Below are 18946 nucleotides of genomic sequence, written 5' to 3' on the forward strand. Positions count from 1 at the left end.
ACACGATCTAAGAGGAAGTCTCTGATCCAGTGGCAGGTGGTAGAAGGAAGTCCGATTTCCAGCAGTTTAACTATTAGTCTGTCCGGGAGTATCGTATTGAAAGCAGAGCTAAAGTCAACAAAGAGCAGCCTGGCGTAACGGCCCTGCACTTCCAGGTGAGAGATGGTGGTGTGGAGCGTTGTAGCAATGGCATCTTCAGTTGATCTGTTAGCTCTGTATGCGAACTGGAGCGGGTCGAGTGTGGGTGGCAGGCAGGACATGATGTGACGTCGGACCAGTTCCTCGAAGCACTTCATTATAACAGGTGTTAGAGCAACTGGTCGGTAGTCGTTGAGGCTGCTAATGTTAGTACGCTTTGGCAGCGGGACAATTGTGGCTGACTTCAGGCACGGCGGGATGCAGGACTGGGACAGTGAAGTGTTGAAGATCTTAGTGAAGACCCCAGCCAGCTGGTCTGCACACTCTTTTAGGACCTTTGCGGTTACCCCATCTGGTCCGGCGGCCTTCCTGGGGTTCACTGCCCTCAGTGTGCACCTCACTGAGGGCAGTGAGGCGCCCTCAGTGAGGCACTGATGAACCTGTAACTTTTCATCAAGATTCATTACCAGGTCAAAATTGCACTTTGTCAATTTCTTTGATTTACGACCAAATACTTGCAAAACAACTGAAATTTCCATCATCAGACTCAGAAATACTTTGTAGCTTTATTATTTTTTGTAGAAAGCCATCTGTAGCTGTAACTGAATTTGCTTAATCACTATATGTTGTCTGTGCAGATAGATAGATAGATAGATAGATAGATAGATAGATAGATAGATAGATAGATAGATAGATAGATAGATAGATAGATAGATAGATAGATAGATAGATAGATAGATAGATAGATAGATAGATAGATAGATAGCAACCTGTCTCCTCTGGTTATTTATGAACATATGCAGAGGATGCCAACCATTGTCCATAATGTCTAGCAGTTTTTTTAATGTCCTCTTCTCTGCCACTGTCACCAGAGTGTCCAGCTTTATGCCTTCCTGATTGTTTTTCCTGGATGAGTCCCTCTTTGCTGCACTGCTCCCCCAGCACACCACAGCATAGAAAAGTACACCGGCAACCACCGACTGTTAGAACATCCACAGGAGCTTCCTGCAGATGTTGAAAGACCTCATCCTCCTGAGAAAACACAGTCTGCTTTGGCCTTTTTTATACAGGTGCTGCATGTTTTATGACCAGTCCAGTTTGTTGTCCACCCACAGCCCGAGGTACTTGTACATGTTGAAAAACAGAGAAGGGAGGCTGAGATGGTTTGGACATGTGCAGAGAAGGGATATTGGATATGTGGAAGAAGGGATGTTGAAGTGACGAGGAGTGGCTAAAACAATCTGAAGGACTGACAAAGTCATATAAAAATGATTACTTCAAGTTAATGCTGCTAGCAGTGGTTCTGCCATTAAATCATAGGGTGTATTTAGTTGACAGACTGAGGTCAAACAAGTGCATAAAATCATGTGAAAACCTTTTTAACAGGATTCTAACTTTAGCTTTGGAGGTTTAAAGGTTTGGAGAGCAGACATGAAGCAGACATGAAGTTTTGGATGTCAGATGACGCCATCTGCCATCCGAACATCATACATAATCCTACAGACCGCTAGTGGATCTTTGTTTTTGTTTTGGGGGGGGTTGTTTTGTTTGTTTGTTTGTTTTTGAAGCAGTGGGACTGTGTTTATGTGATCAGACCCATCAGCCTGCCTGGAAGCTTTGTTTCTTCAAGATGATGAGAAGAGAAAGTGGGCAGCGGGCAATTTTGGAGGTAGGCTGTAGCCTGTGTGCTGTTTTCTACTGGCTTAAACAAATCATAACATTAAATTTTGATTGAGTGAGCAAGGTGCACATTTGGATTTCATGAGCCTATAGCTGCTGCCAACTTGGCTGTACACATAAGAACAGAATCTGTTCTGTTTTTCTATGGTATACATGGGATTCATGCTGGTGCTGTGTATCTGTGAAGCTGGAGGAAATGCAGTATTTTTATCAAGGGCAGTCTGACAAAGTCTGTTCTTTTTTACTGTGCATTTTTGGAATTTTGGTGACTCACCATGAACGTGACTGAACCTGACTGAGGTGGGACCACAAGCACAGAAGGGGGTATGACAGGGAAGATCAAGGGGACGGTGCAATTCTGATTTAAGCTGCAGCTCTTCCTCAGAATAGTAAGTAGTTATTTTGATTTTTTATATGATATGTTTTAGGAACAACATATCATATAAGAAACATGATAGTCGAGTGTTGTATAGCAGCATTTTTTATTTTATATTTTTTGCAAGATGTTAGAAGATGTTCTTGTATCTATGATCAGTTTCAATGAGATATATTCATTTTCTTTTGCCATTTCCTTTTTCTTTATTTTATTTTTTACTGAAACACTTCAATTTATAAATTCATTCCTTTTTGAGTTCTTGTTAGACTGAACCACTTCACATTTACTCAAATGGCTCAGCTTGAGCTTATAACTGCAGCTACCCTTGAAACGGTAAAAGAACCACAAACCACCACAAACCATGACTAGCTGCATCATTTATAGGCATTCACAAGCTTTCTTTTTAGATCTAAATGAAACCACACGCTTATCTAGCTAAGAGATCATCAGGACTTTTTTTGGAGTGATTTGTATTACCAGGCAATTTTTCAAAGAGAATCAAATAATGTCAAAAATAATAAATCAATTTATACTTTTTCACATGACTATACTCCATCTCTTAGACTCAATACACCCAGCAGTTTAGAAGTACCACACTGCTTGCTCCTGCTATTTCAGCTCATTATTTTGAGTGCGCGGTAATTACTGAAGGCTAGTAAGATAATGTATCAAGATTCTCTTATCACATCTTTCATATGTGTTATTGTGGCTGGTGGTAAGAAGGAAAGTTTCAAAGAGGTTTCAGAAAGAAAAATCAACATGAAACAATAAAAGCGAGACAGACGCGTTCCTCTCATCCCGACTGGAAATCCTGCCACTGCTGACAGGTTCAGTAAAATAAACCTTGTGAAGGCTGTGTACAAATATCAGCTTTTGGACATTCAAGGCAAATTTATTTTCCTATATCAACCCAACATCACTTCAGTCTATGTGCAAGACCACTTCTAAATGTCAAGAGACATTTTTTGAAGGCCTCTATTGAATTTTACTTGGCGTTTACACAGCCTGAGTATTAGATTATTTAAAGATGACTTCTTAATGTCAGTGGAGGAAGAGAAAGTTGGTAGAAGAATTTAACGGAACACTTTAAAAACCAAACACCATGCCCTCCGTCCAACATCTCTCAGAGAGAGAGAGAAAGTTTTTTCATACACATACACTATATTGCCAAAAGTATTCTCCCCTCTGCCTTCGCACGCATACAAGCATGAGTGACATTGGAGTGTTAGACACCGATGTTGGACGAGAAGGCCTGGCTGGCAGTCTCTGCTCTGATTCATCCCAAAGGTGTTACGTTGGGGTGGGGTAGGGACTCTGTGCAGGCTAGTCAAGGTCTTCCACACCCATGGCCATGGAAGTGATTGGAACACCTGAATTCAGTGATTTGGATAAGTGAGTCAATACTTTTAGCAATATAGTGTATGTGTTTTGACTTTATTAGACAATATTTGGGGTTTGACATTGAAATGAAAATGATAAAACCATACAATTAATAATTACAGAAGCTGCATTTCTATTGGTATTTGTGTCAAGATGTGCCTTGTTTCCTAAACCTAGCTATTTATTTAATTAAACATTTGTTGCTTTTTTTTCAGTACATCTATAACATTACATTTTTGTCATGATGTGCTTCCTATATATCAAGTAGAATGTATTGTGTAAGATATAGGGGAGTGGGAGTAATTAGACACAGTTGTGTGCTCTCTATACAAATTTTTCAGCTTAAATATCATATTTAAACCACAATGTACAATACATGACCATTGTTTTAATTCTTTTAATGTTTAATTGAATTTTTACATTTCACTGTTAGTGTATTTTGCCAAATCACTGTCATGGTCTTGTTTTTAAAGTATTTTTTAAGTTTTGATACATTTTTATTAAGCCTTGACCCATCGAGACATGGAGACCACTAGATCCCTGAAAGTGTGCTGTGGTAACCTGGCACCAAGATGTTTAAGTCCTGTAAGTTGTGAGGTGGCCTCCATGGATCGGACATGTATATCGGACACATCTCACAATTCAACACCTCATTTGTTGTGTTCCTCACATTATCCTGCTGAAACAGGCCACAGTCATCAAGGAATACTGTTTCCATGAAAGGGTGTACATGGTCTGCAGTAATGATTAGATAGATGGATGGCAGGATCCAAGGTTTCCCAGCAGAACACTGTCCAAAGCATCACACTGCCTCCACCAGTTTGCTATATTCCTAGAGTCAATGTTCCTCAGGTAAGTGATGCACACGCGATGCAAGACATCCAGTCGCTTTCTTTCCAAGCTCCTTGAACTTCCATGACCTGGATAATGGACAACCTACACAAACCTGTAATGCACTGTGTATTCTGAAACCGTTATATCAGAACCAGTTTTGGAGATGTTCTGACCCAGTGGTCTAGTGCCCATATCAAAATTATGTAATCAAACTCTCTGAAATCCTTACATTTGCCCATTTTTCCTGCTTGTAACACATCAACTTTCAGGACAAAATGTTCACTTGCACTCTGATATATCCCACCCACTAACAGGTGCCATGATGAAGAGATAATCAGTGTTATTCCCTTCACCTCCCGTAACATTATGGCTGATCGGTGTATATCTCTGCTCATGCCTCAAATGAAAAAGAATTGATTAGTGATCACTGATTTGATTAGCGATCCATAAAGCAATTTATTTGCACCAACAAGTGACAGTGTTTTTTTGTTTTTTGTTTTGTTCCATGAGGCAGTTTTGGCAACAATTACTACCAGGAGCTGAGGCCCTGTCAGATTAAAAGCTCTGCCAAACAGGCGGACCGGACAGCTGCCTAGATGCGTTCAGTGTCTGCTACGATTAACAGTCACACAGTACAATACACACGGTTCTATTCATGGTTCATTAAATGGAAATCAATATCAATATACTGTGGCCTTATGTAAGACAGTGGCTACAAACTGCCAGCATTTTCTTTGTCATGTACTGTACGTCACTGTTTCTTATTTAGTACTTCTGTGTGTTTGTGCATTTTTCTCTGTGTGTGCAAGTACCAGCAAGACAGAATACCCCAGCTCAGCAGTGCAAGTAGTGTGTGATAAAGCTGTCCTATCAGCCAGCAAGTCGGCGGTTATTGCGTCCGTTCCGCATCTGTGAGCTCCCTCCTTAAACTCAGCAAAGAAACTCTTGGAGAAGCCATTTGCGAGGAATTGAATCAGTCTTTGGAACACAGAGTGGCCTGGCACCACCAAGGATTAAAAGGGAAAAAAAAGTGGAGCTGTTTCACTTCACTTGGGAACTTGTGCATATACTGTCTCACCGTATCATATACAGGTAGTGTTTTACAGGCTTGCCGCAGAGACAGAGAAGGAGTGAGCTCATGAATGTTTAATCAACATTTTCAACGTGCAGTCAAAACAAGCATTTATATTCCTCGAGTCGATATCCAGTGCGGGTGTGTGGAGGCTGATCTATGTTTAGCCATGCAAATGTGGGGATTAAAACTTGAGGCCAGGCTGGTAACGGGGAAGCGCTCGCTGCTAAATTAGGCATTCCCAGCAAAATGCATCTGCAGAAATGTGTGCACGTGCACTCATAATCGCTAAAACTAAGACCAAGGTTTCGTTGTTGGACTCTCACAGAACACAGCATGAAAGAAAAACACTTCACCAAAGAGTTTCATGTGAACACTAAACTGCTAATCTACTGACTCGCAATGTTTCGATGACGAGCCGCCCAGTGAGTGATGGACTCTTGGATGTGACGAGCATCTACCAACCTGGAGACATTGCCCATCTACTTCAGCATCAATCAGCCCAAGGCCCAAAAATTCAACCCCCAAAAAAGCCCATTTGGATCTGTTCATTGATGTGTTTCCCTCAAAGGTGAGTCATTTGTCCCACGCTCAGACACTCATTAATTGGATTGTAAATCTTTGGTGACGATTAATCATACGACCTGCTTCAGAGGTGCTAATGAGGAGCTATTTTAGCCTGGTGACATCACCACACATCACCTCTGGCAACTCCAGGCTCCGGGTTTTAGCCTGTTTGCGAGTGTTTCTCCCCGTTGCACGAGAAATTCAATCATCATTACTGTGCTTACTTCTGATTTCAAGTTTGCTGAAATAATGCTAAACTTTCATAGCTTCTCTAGATCATGATATTTGAGTGCTGTTCTGTTATATTCTGGTGCACCCTTGTTTCTGTTACCTCCGCCAAGGAGGTTATGTTTTTGGTAGCCCTTGCGTCCGTGTGTGTCGTTCCTTTGTCTGTAACACAATAGCTCAAAAAGTTTTAAATGAATTCTGATCAAACTTTGTAGGAGTGTAGAGCAGGGTCATGTTATAAAATCCATTAAAAACTGGCTTGCATCCATCAAGGTCTTCAAGGTCAACTTAATAATTTTTTTGGTTGACAACTGACCAAAAGCATTAGAACTTAGAAACTATGATTCCTACAAGTATGGTGTGTACAGTCATCATATAGAAAGTCCCATATAAAGATTAAAATATCACACATTTGTCACATTTGACCTCTGACCTGTCATTCAAGGTCAATACACTGAAAGTAAACACTTCCCAAAGAGTGAGCTGCCTTGACAGAGGTTTGCATTCTTGGGGAGCTTCTAGTTTTGTTTTGTTTAACTCGTAAATAAAGCTGTAAAATCATTTCAGTCTCAGCTTCAATTGTAAATTTTTGATGGAAAAAAAGGATTAAGATAGCATCGCTCATGTCACCATAGGAACCATGAAACCTGGATTTGGGCTGACAATTCTGCGTCTGCAGCCACCCTGCAGACGTCTGTCACTCAGGTCCCTTTGTCACAAATAATGGCTGGCTTTCAGAACTTTGTTTACCTTGCAGCCCATTTATGCTAAATCTGACCAACTGTTTCAAAGTTTTGTGTTCCAAATGTCACAACGCATAAGTATTATGAACACATCCTGATATTTTTAAATCTTCGTCATGTAAATGCTATGTGCATGCATGACTAATGTGGCTTACAAAACGTTTTCTGTAGAAAATATATGCAGTGTTACACTGAATATTTATGAAAGCCAATTTATGAGCAGACATCATTTTGCCAAGGTTTGCTTAGGCACACATGCAGAGAGAAGATCATGGTTTGAGGTAAAATAGATGAGCGTTTTGCAATCTAAGCGGACCGTGCACTTACCACTGTTAAAACTGGGAATGGGTGTCGATGGGGAAAGAAAGCAGTGTCACCTGTCATTAGGGAATGGGAAATAGCAATATCTTCAGTTCAACGTTTGTTTTTGCTGTCTATCCAATGAGACTTTCTCTGTCGAATTTTTGGCTCCGTAATAACATTTCGCAACATCCTTTTTTTCCCTTCCTGACAGATCACTCATTATTACTGTGGCTTCAAGGGAGTTTACTTGATAGTAAACAAATGTTATTTGCTGGGATTTTTAGAAATGGCTGATGCTTGCACTCATTTTTTGGCTAGACAGTCTCTATTACACATATAATTTTCTCACTTCACTGTCTTTGAAGAATGCCCTCTTTTTTCCCGTTGTCTGTTAGTAATAATGTTGCCAGTGAACATAACCCCTACAGTAAAACTGTGTCAGCCCCCCCCCCCCCAAAAACTAAACTAAATTGGGGGAATGCAAATACAAAAGAAATATATCAGATGGGTTCATTTATTTGTATTTTGCTCGGGCAAATTTGTTGATGATTTCATCTTGTGAGGTGTTAATCAGTGTTCCACACTCTCTGGTTGGACTGAGACACGACCTTAATGTTGATTCAGTGCTATTCAGTTCTTTTATACAAAAAGAAGATCTGAATAAACTCAGGTAGACACTGAAAAACTGCCTCACAAGCTTCTACTGTAGCTAATATAATTATGCAATATGTATGTGAAACCAGATCACATTTAGTGAAGTTTTAACATTTAAAAGAAACGATAACCAACGTTGATCCCTCTGTTTATCTTTCTACTCTTGCTGGTGTCTGTTTGACCATCTGTGCCCCTGTGCTTGGATATACCACCTGGACTTCTAGCTAAGAGACTTTTGCACTATCCACAAGATGACACTGATCGGGAGTTTAGAAAGTTCTGCTCAGGTCACAAACTCTAAGCTGGCTCCAATTAGTTCCACAGACTTCAATGCTAGGGCAGCAGTAACAGAAAACTACTGTCAGGCGTTCAATGCATAATACTAGTAGCTAGGCAATACACACTGGTAGACAGTGTATTGTTTGCACATAAAGTAGTGCACCATATAGCTAACCTTACATACTGCACAAGTGGTTAGCTTATCAAGAGGAGTCATTTGCCTCTGCATGTTGTCGAATAAGCACAGATCCTCCAATTGGTTGGAGACCTGCAGGAGTGGCTCATTTTGCCCCCTAGCTCTCGAGTACTGCAGCCACTGTTTTAAGGCCAAGACCAAGACAGTGGCAGCCTTACATCACCTGCAGCTATGACTTATCAAGTTGCCTGAGGCATACCATTTTGAATTTCTTTATTGTGTTGCTAAACTGTCAGATTTTATTCAACATGCTCCCAACCAGCTGCCAAAGGAGGAAACATGAGCATAACAGTCTGTCAAGAAATTTTCATATGGAGCCCAAAGAACTGGCAACAAGAACTGCTGCTTCTTTCCTACAGAGAAGACTACTTTATGGCACAAAGCAGTACATGTGTGGCTCTTCTTTCCAGCACAATAGACATTCTGTCTCTTCCAGAAATATGGAAAATATGAGATGGGTTTGGAAAAGCACTCACATTGACAAGGCTTGACCTCGGTAGACAAAGCCAATCACCTCAAAAAGGCTCTAAAATGTCAATTGAAAAAGTGAGTAGAATAGTTTAGTAGTCTTCTCAGCCCTGCCCTACACTATCTTAGCTGCCATTCAAAAGTGGTCTGGATGTTCCAGTCCCCACTGGACAACTAAGGAGCTAATCAACTTTGACTCCCCTGTCTGGGCAAGGCGGCAGGAGACTCTTTGAAGGGTGCAGGTTTGCAACTGGGATTAATCTCACCGTGCTGAAGTATCTCCCTGGCAGCTGTTGGCATGTGCCGTCCACTCCATTGATCGTGTCCGTCTGTGCAGGCAGGGCTGCATAATTCTATTTAATGTATGAGGAGCGAGAGGGGCTCCGTTCCTGTCACAGTCAGTGTAGACTGATCCAACTGGCCTCATGCTAATGCGGCCTGGCAGGCCTCCCCGAGGACAGACTCTGGCTTTAGGGAGTACAGAGGAGGACTCATTCTGCCCATGCCGATTCGTCAAACATGAGAGGAGAACCGTATCTCCAGGTGATCTCAAAAGCACAGCGTGGGTGAGAAAGCAAGGACTAAAGAGAAGCCTCTGATCAACAAGATATGCTGTTAAACTGCGGAGCAGTATCACAATGCTTAGATAAATTTACATTTATTGTCATACGGTGAATTTTGTCAAAAAGGAAAGATGCATATGACAGATACAATATGTCAACCTAGACCTTTTTGAAGTGTGGCTGAAGGGAAAGCTATGAATTTTCTTTAAATTAAAGGCAATCTATTCAGTAGTTGTTAAGATATTTAAGAACATATACAAGTTATGGCTCAAAAATTATACTAAATTGCTTTAGCTTTATCACAAATAAGACAAGTAACTGATTACTGAATCTTAATATGAAGGATATATAATAATTACCACTTGGTGCCAACAGTGTCAGTTGCTTTTTCATGTGAGCTGGTTGTAACTTTGGGCCAGTATTAAGTGGGATTCTCCACTAAGCCTTCAAAAACCATTGTGTGGTGCATACTGAACAAACAGCTTTAATCATTGCTATTATTAATGGTTGAGTGGTTTAGATAGGAGGAAACGCGAGCCGAGAAGACATTTCGCACCTTAATCAGGTAGAAAAACAACCACTGGAGCACTTACGGCTTTCCCTGCAAATATGTCACTGCTCATTCTGGAGCCTTTTATCCAGGCAGGCCACAAAGCCCATTATTATTAGTTATTTTTGTCATTTTACAAAGAAATAGTTGACTGGAGCCAATGAAGAGAGCTTCTTGACCTTTGTATTACTATCAGTGACATAGTGTGATATTCATAAGTTTCAATTTTCCACTAACTTTCCTTTATTATAAATAAATACTGCATTTTTTCCTGTGTCAGTAACGTAAAATAGAGTCCAATTTATTAATTTAATATTATGAAGATAATCCTGCATGCATAATGTACCCAATCACAAATGTGGTCATCCATTTAGACTCTGTTCATCGAGGTCGCTGGTCACAGTCAGGCTGGAGGCTAGAAAGAGAACCATTCATATTCACAGCCGATTTAGAATGAGCAGTGGACCTAATCTGCATGACTCTGGGCAGTGGGAGGAAGCTGGCGAACCAAGAAGGAACCCACGCAGGCACATGGAGAACATGTAAACTCCTACCAGGCCAATGGATTTGAATCCATGGCCCTTCTTGCTTTGAAGCAATAATGCTAAGCACCATAACACCGTACCACCAAAAGGCTGTGAAATGGAGAGAATGATGAGTTTAGAAGGGAAACAGCAAAAAATAAACTAATAGATCAATTAAAAAATCGATGCTTCATATCTGGGATGATCAAGATAGATATTTGTCAAACTCACAAATATCTAAAAATAAACAATCACAGAAAAATTAGTCTGAATGAGCCGTGACAGTGTTAAGTAATCTAATGGCTGAGGGAATAAATGCTTTTAAGTTTCTGTTTGTGTTACTCTGGGGTAAAAGGTAACCTGTGAACAACTTCCTGAACTCAGATGACAAAACATGTTCAGGATGGATATGAATGTTTTTTGCCTTTGTTACCACCTGGTTTTCCCAGAGAGAACACAAACCTCTCTGCCTGACCCCCGTGATTTGGGAGCAGGTGTTACCAATGCTGCTGAGGGAGTTTCTATCCTTGATAGAGAAAACACTGCTCCAGCACATAAAAGAAAATCAATGATAAAAAAAATACATAAAATGTTCTTATATTCTCAACTATATTCTTTGTTTTGCGATGCGATTTATATCAAACTTGAGTTGATATGATGATCCCAGTATATAGTCTGCATCCAAATATAATGTCACTTTTGACCCCTGACCTCCTTTTAATGTTTCATGCCCCAAAATACAGTTCTAGTCTTTTAAAAGTAAATACTACCCTGAGATTGTGCTGCCTTGCTGGTGGTTTCTTGTTTTTGTTTTTCCCCGATGATACTTTCATGTTCTGTTCAGAATATTAGAGCTATTTGAGTTCCGCATATTATATTCATCATGTTTAATATATTTTGCCAGCAGCGTCATCTTTATGCTTTTAAAGCGATGCATGAGTCATTGTTACCACTGTAGTTACTGGAAGAACCCTTAGCCCTTGATACCACATAGTGTAAATGCTGGTGGATGTGAGCGCTGGCCTCATTTGTTAGCATTATTAATGCTCATGTATCACATTTGACATGATAACTCATGTTTATTCATTAAAATGCTAAGTAAGCATAGCTGCTCAGAATTTTGCACATTTGACAGACGCATCGATTGGATTCATATTCAAATCTTTTATTTCGTGCCATTTGCCCAGATCGCTGCCCTCCCCCAGATTCATTCCAACAAACTCCCTATAGCACGAGCTCGTGTTGTTTTACATTTTATTAATAGCAACATCAGAGTACTAAATGTACAGAGGACGAGTCCAATGAGAATCGCATTTACAGTGCTTGCAAATACAGAGCTTAGTAGTACAAGAGTAACCAAATCAAAGTCACCTGGAAATCGTAACATTTACCAATAACTACAAAAGGAAGAGATGTGGTTCATAAGACACAAAATAAAAGTTATACAACATTTAGCCGTCACAGAGACAGACTAGAGTCCCTTTTCGTGGAGGTGTGTTTTGTGTGTGTAAGTGTGTTTGTATATACTATAGTCATAGGTCTTATACAAAAGTTAACAGAGGTACTCATTGATATATTAAACACAAATATAAAAGTTTGAGTCACAAAGTACAAACTCTTCATTTTTATGGCGACAACACAACTTGAGTCAGGTTCCTTCATGGTAGGTATGAATCATGATTGTAAGTCAGCCTCAATGAACAGACCACTGTGTGCCCCCCGCCCACTGTGTGAAAAGCCCTTCCCTCCCCCCTGCCCCAGAGAGAAAAGAATCTATACAAGCTCCTCACCCCTTGACCTTTGAACTTTTACTGTACTTCTTATATTTATATTTTGTTGCTGTTTTTGCTCCATCTACTTTGATCAGCTCTCGCAGAACATGCAATCGCAGGCTATCCCATTTTCCTGCTATTCCGAATTTCCTCGCCATGTCACTCGTTTCAGGCCTGCACTTAGCTCGCAAAGGCATGATCCAGGGCTAGAGGCCATCTGCATGAATTAGCTGACACGACAGCAGATTTGGGTCACGCTGCTAGTCTCATTCTAGCAGAGGGATTATAAGAGAATTGAGATGTTGCAAACAAAGTCGGGTTTTTTTTTTCAAGTCTTTTTCAAGTCTGACTGCACTGATAAGCACTGACAGTGACAGTGCTTTAGCTCTTGTGAATAGAAAAAGTAAAAACATGACCCGAGAGGAGAGTCGCAGCCCTCCGCTTAAAATACAGTAAGCGCACAGTACGTGATTTTTATTTTTTTATTTTTTTGAAAAGATGTGGAAAAGCGAGGAGTGAGGAGCTACAGTTTACTGGGAGTGAAAAAAAGAAATAAATGGATCCAGTGAGATGCCTCCACAGTCTCGGGGCAGTTTGTGAAATAGTCACAACAATATAATCACTTTTATTGAAGTTCTCAGGCAGAAAAGAGCTGCGTCACGGTTGGTTTTTGTGCTTCATTTTGAAAAAGCAACACATTAGGCATCAACAGACCTTCACCAAAGACTTATCTACACCTTCTTTATATGTTTTTTCTTTTCTGTCGACTTGCTGATTTTGGTTTCTTTGGTTTGGGAAAAACTCACAATTTGAATCAAAACACTTTTTGTTAATATGTTTAGGAAATATCCAATTTTCTAAGTTGCCTGTCAGAGGACAGTTTCAAAAGAAACACGTCGACTAGCATTAGCCTGAAAATCCTGCTGACTGAGAAAAGATGTGTCCGTGCACGAGTGGATCATATTTTGTCACTATTTCACAAAAGGCCAAAACACCGGCCGAGGATGGATATATATCCTTTCCTCTCAGTTCGTCTTCTCACCTTCTAATTTAACGTCTCTTTTTGTTTTCATTGATAAAGCGTTCTCGAGATATTTTTGTTATCACACAGTGTGCTAATAAGTCCACAATATAGCCAATACACTGATTCCTCTGACCGTTCCTCTGGTATGAATGCTTCCATTAATGTGTGGAAAGAAAACAACTTTGTCCTTCAGCTAGCATGTCATTCAAACAAAATACATGTCAATAACTTCCACTCTGAGTATCTGACATGCAAAGAGGAATCACAGTCTCTGTAAATGTGGCACATCGTTCATCTTGACAGGAAAAGCTTCGCTGATTGATAGCTTGTTTATGTTGAGGAGAGCACAGGTTTTATGGGCTGCTGAAGAAACAGAAACGAGAACCGCAAAATATTCATTTGCTGTGAAAAAAAAGGCATGTCGAGTAACCCCCACCCCCACACCTAACCCAACAACACAATATTTCTTCAATCAAATCTGACTGGGCCGAGGGGAATTACTTTCCTCCCTCTTAGCTATAATAAACTAAACTCATCTGCTATACTGAAATGTAAACTGAAAAGGCAAGAAAGCAGTAAGACGTTTCCTTACGCATCAGTTTGATTTCAGACAGCGGTAAAAGGGGGAAGCGTGCTGTATGCTGATGTCTCCAAACATCCGCGACTGTTTAAAATATAGATCACAGCTGCTGGTTACATTTTTCTTTGTCTAAATGTCCTTCAGGAATGCAAAGAGAATTCCTTTTAGCAGCTCCTCATGATTTCAAAGAGAAATACTAACATTAAAATCAAGCTTTTCAAGTCTTTATAGATCTGCCCGAAACACGCCTAACGCCTGAAAAGAAAAAAAAGCTCAAAAACTTTTTTCCCCGAAGTATTAAAACACAAAGAACTTCAGAAAGTCAAAGTTTCCTGTTGTTCAATTATAGCATTCAGTATATTCCAAGGAATCCAGAGTCCTTCCCACACTATCGGTACAATCTCGGCTGAAATTCTCAGCAAATTTTAACTAGTTGCATTGATATTCCACAATCATCAGATATGGTGTTGTTAACAGATGAAACTGTTCACATCAAATGTCAATCAGTCAAATGTTTTAAAGTTGTGAGACTAAAATAGAAGTTCAAATTTCTGTGTAGGTCTCTTATAGGTAGCATGTGAGCTTAAAACGACAGTCAACTTTAGCACAGCTTGAAATTAAGGTGGGGAAAAAGACCTTTTTACATAGTTTTGGTCATCACTCCATTCAATAATCATAATACTGTATTCAACAGAGTAACTGGGAAATTGCTTACATCAGGCAGCCATTTAAAAGAGAAAGAAATGGGCAAATTATAAAATGATCTCACAAACTTTCCACTTTGAAAGTTCATTATCCTGTTGTTGTTGGCTCCCTCCCCTCACGCCTCATTTGGGCTCAGGGAGAGGCAGATGGCCGCCTCTCCCTGAGCCAGGTTCTGTTGGAGGTTTCTTCCTGTTAACAGGGAGTTTTTCCTTCTCACTGTTGCCAAGCGCTTGCTCAATGGGGCCGTCTGATTATCGAGGTTTTCTCTGTACAACTGGAGTTTGAATTGATTTGATAACCCGGCTTCATCAGGCAAAATGACTGTGCTCCCACAGGTTTTGGCAAATTACTTGTTTAGTACGTTGTCATTATAAACAGAAGAAATTTTGGCAAAAGCTAAAGAAGCAGAAGAATTTGCAACCAAACTAGCAGCCCTGTGAGGCTGCACTGAAGCACAGCAGCTGTGATTTCAGCTAAAACATCAGCGCATAAACAGACAGTGCTAACATGCTAATGTTGAGCAGGTGTAAGGTTTGTCATACTCACTGGCCTAGTTCAGTATGTTAGCATGCTAGGTACACCTAACATACTGACTGAAACCAACACTGCCATTGCAACAGCCATGCCGGGATTATAGCTGAAGGCCAAAGCTGGAATAAAAACAGGAAAACTGAAAAAGTTTGAAAATGAAAACGTTGCCTATCAACGCTGAAGTTGGCTTTTTGTATTTTTAACCCTGACTATTTAGCAGTCACATCAAAAAGGAAAATACAGACAGCGTACTTCACGAACGATCCTCCTTTCAAAAGTTTTCCTTTAGATGTCTTTCCCTGATTTTTTCATATGCTGAATAAATGCTGATATTGGTTTATTTTCAGAGTCATTACAGTAACTTACATTTTCTGGGGCAGTTGTAGCAGTATGTATATACAAATACAAAATGAGGATGGTGACAAATGATTGCAATCCAGTCTAGATCAAGTTTAGTTAGTTTCTTGGCAGCTACTGTTGGATTAACAGTTTTTTTTTTGTTTTGTTTTTTTTTTATTCATGTGATGATGATACACTGTCTATTAAAATCGATGCAGAAATGATAGTTAAGAAGAGCAAGTCATTGGTTTCCCAGCCAACCATGGATACAGCTGAACCCAAGATATGATCACAACACCGTTTAAAACCACTCGGTACTGTTTTTACTTTCCACCTGGAAATCACTCTTCAGTCTCTGAGCTATTGCAGCGTCTACTGAAGTATTATACTGGTTAGCTAAAGATATAATACAAGTAACTGCTTGAAAGTGCAGGTAAGAAGCTTGGCACAAGGTTAGTTTTTGTGTTTTGAAAGAAATACCGTAGTTACACATGTAAACAAAGACACTATCCCCGACCTAGCTGAAACCTTCCCAAAAAATGGGAGAGGTCTTGAAAAATAGAACACACCTGTACACAAATAGAAGCAAATATATAGAAAATACATTTACACGTGTATAATATACAGCAAGTTTCATAACCCTCTTACTAGTAAGATATCACTCTTCATTCAAAAAAATATATGTTATGTCAAAGAAGCAACGCAGCCTGTCGTGAGGCTGCACTGGTATGGGTCATTCATGAGATGAGTTTCATGTTGTGAATGGGCCAGAGCAGGAGTTTTGCACCACAGTGTTTATCCCAAGCCATCTCGACACCTCCTGAATGGCTCCCACGTACCGATACTGATCACTGGGACAACCTGTTGTCTTGAATCCTTTAAGGAAGTGAGTACAAGTCCGAAAACCTACCAAGTGAAGTACTGGAGATCGACCGTCTACACCCAGTAAAACCCATCATTTATATCTGTACATATTGCTGTCTACAGCCATAAACATTTACAATTGCAGAATTGTAGTTGTGCTTTGTACAAACCCACAGCAAAATAAAAAGGTAGATTAACAGACAACTTTCTCGAAAGCTTCGTAGCACAAAGCTAATCTGTTTCAGGAGCTTGAAGATGATAATAAAAAGTATTGGTGCTAGGAAGCTCTCAGGAGAGCTTTACTGTCCTTCCTCACCAGGAGTTTAAACCAATTTGGCAGCAGCAGATTGGTTTGTCTTAATCCCCTTACTACAACAAAACACAGAGGGAGTGTTTTTAGGCCTTTGAAAGTACAAAATAGAACTTTTTCCTCTTAATTCTGTATCGTCCTTTTTTTTTTTTCCTTTTTGCTCAGCTTTCTACGACACAAATTAAAACAAATTATCCGAGAGTAACACCAAACATCCTGGCTGTGATAGCTGGACTGCTGAATGATTTAAACATTCTCCTCAAGAGTGGATTTGGGTCTGGAGAGAGCGAACCCTTAAAAAACCTACTGTGTTTGATGGGAGATTCTTTCCTGCTTACATTCCACAGTTAAACAAACCATGCAGATTATTTTGATCCTGAGGGACACCACATTTTTAGCTTCCCATTTCTTCTATTTAATTCCACCTTGAACAAATCGGTTGAAGATGGAATTAAATAGACTTTCGCCTATAATTTAAGAGTTTCAGGCTCAACAACTAATTTGTCAAACCGGTCGAGAGTTGAGAGTTGGGTGGGGATGTTCAATTACTGTCCGTTTTTCAACTTTGCTGTTTATGCAAATGACCACAATTTATTTGAACACAGGAGGTTCAGATTAAATGTCTTCCACCCTTTAATTTGGAGCTCGGATCAAAATCGAAACCAGCGGTTAGATTTATCCCAGACAGCTGCTGAGACAAGAGACCGATACGAGGTGTGCGAGAGAGCTAGACAGACCTGAGGCAGTATGAATGTCCTGTCAAGCTCCATGCAGTCTGTGGCTGTACTCACTCGTGAACGTGCCGCTGTGGGATCTAACGAGGCCACGTGCCTGCGCCACAGAAGCCTTTTGTGTATTTTTCCATTTTCCTAAATCAGATGCAAATCTTACATAATAAGCAGTCGAGGTGGGCGCTGGACTGGCTTGCACCAGATGTGTTCAGATGGTTGTCTTTGATATTACCTCAGCTTAGGTGGGAGTATTTAAAAAGTGGTTCCAAGCGCTTCTGACTTCCCCCGTTAGGGCTGTGGCAGACTCTTGTGTGTAAAAAAATAGACACGACTACTCTGATTTTAAAATGGGACTGGTAGAAACAACTTTTTTTCTTCTTTTTTTTCTTAAATTAACCGTCCAATAAAGCATATACCGTTTTCCATCATCTCTCTTCCCCAGCTAATAGAATAGTGCTTCATATAAATATCTTTTAGACTCTTTTGCAACACATTTCTTAAAACTATTTCATAACATATTCAAATACATTTAGCATTTTTTTGTACTTTCATATTTCTTTAAAAACCAAAACAAAAAAACCAAAACAAAAAAATGTAACTGCAGTTGATACAGGGTTAATATAACGCTCTTTTTTTTGTTGGCTTGTTTTTTAGTCCATCAGTCGTTGTTGAAACTTCCGTCCATCCAGGTTGTGGCACATAGTGGCATTATTGGCACATTGTTCAGAAATACAGTTCATCTTCCTCCCGAAGAAGCTCCTTGAGTTCCTCTGTGATAGGGCTAATGTTTTCCTTGAGACATCCGTGACGTCCACAGTCTTGTTCCATACATCCTGTAAATATATTTATATATAATCTATATCTAAATGACCGTAGGTTCTTGGAAATATGGTTTTCGCAGCGTTATGGCTGCTGCTTGTCAACTCTAGAAAAATAAATATCTTCACCAGTGTCCAAAGATCACGCTATTTTACAAAAGAAGCTGTTTTTTTGTGTTTCTTGTTTCCAACTGGATCCTGTGGAGATGCAGAGAACACAATCCCAGTTACTTCTCATTATAAAATTAAACACACACGAAATTGTTAAAGCTAGCCTGCTTCTGACTTATTGTAGGGAGAATATGGGTTTGTCTCAAAAAACATGTGACTCCAGTGCTTTTTTAAATGATGTGAAAGGGCAGTGTTGTATTAAAAATCAGTACAGTTAAGGTCTATTGTTGCATACACTTAAGCCTAAAAAATACACAAGATTTGCAAAGATAAAAAGGGAACTTATGTCTTTTAGGACTCTAGCACAGGGAACAGGCTGTGGAAAGCTAAGCTGACTGAGACTAATATGTGTCCAGACAACCCAGGGTCCCTGTCCCTGCCTCTCTGTGTTACCTGCTGGCAATCTATTCCTCTTAAAAATCTGGGTCAATAGCAAACATTACACCGCCTCTTGGGCTTCCAGCAACACTATGGGGCTAGAGCATGTGTTTAACGTTCACGCTTTGAATTTCAAATGCAGGCCCATTCTGGCATATTTTAGCCACG

The 18946-nt window shown here is 40.0% G+C and overlaps 1 protein-coding gene across 1 annotated transcript in view; it reads right to left on the bottom strand.

The window, feature by feature from the left end:
• Nucleotides 1-12633: 12633 nt before the first annotated feature.
• Nucleotides 12634-18946, bottom strand: part of ajap1 (adherens junctions associated protein 1) — a 49768-nt gene continuing 43455 nt past the window's right edge. The window contains exon 7 of the mRNA XM_031745057.2: nt 12634-18427. The gene's annotated coding sequence lies outside the window, so the exon portion shown is untranslated. The remainder of the gene's footprint in view (nt 18428-18946) is intronic.

This window comes from Oreochromis aureus, linkage group 20, assembly GCF_013358895.1.
Source record: "Oreochromis aureus strain Israel breed Guangdong linkage group 20, ZZ_aureus, whole genome shotgun sequence".
In the NCBI taxonomy this organism is placed as follows: Eukaryota; Metazoa; Chordata; class Actinopteri; order Cichliformes; family Cichlidae; genus Oreochromis; species Oreochromis aureus.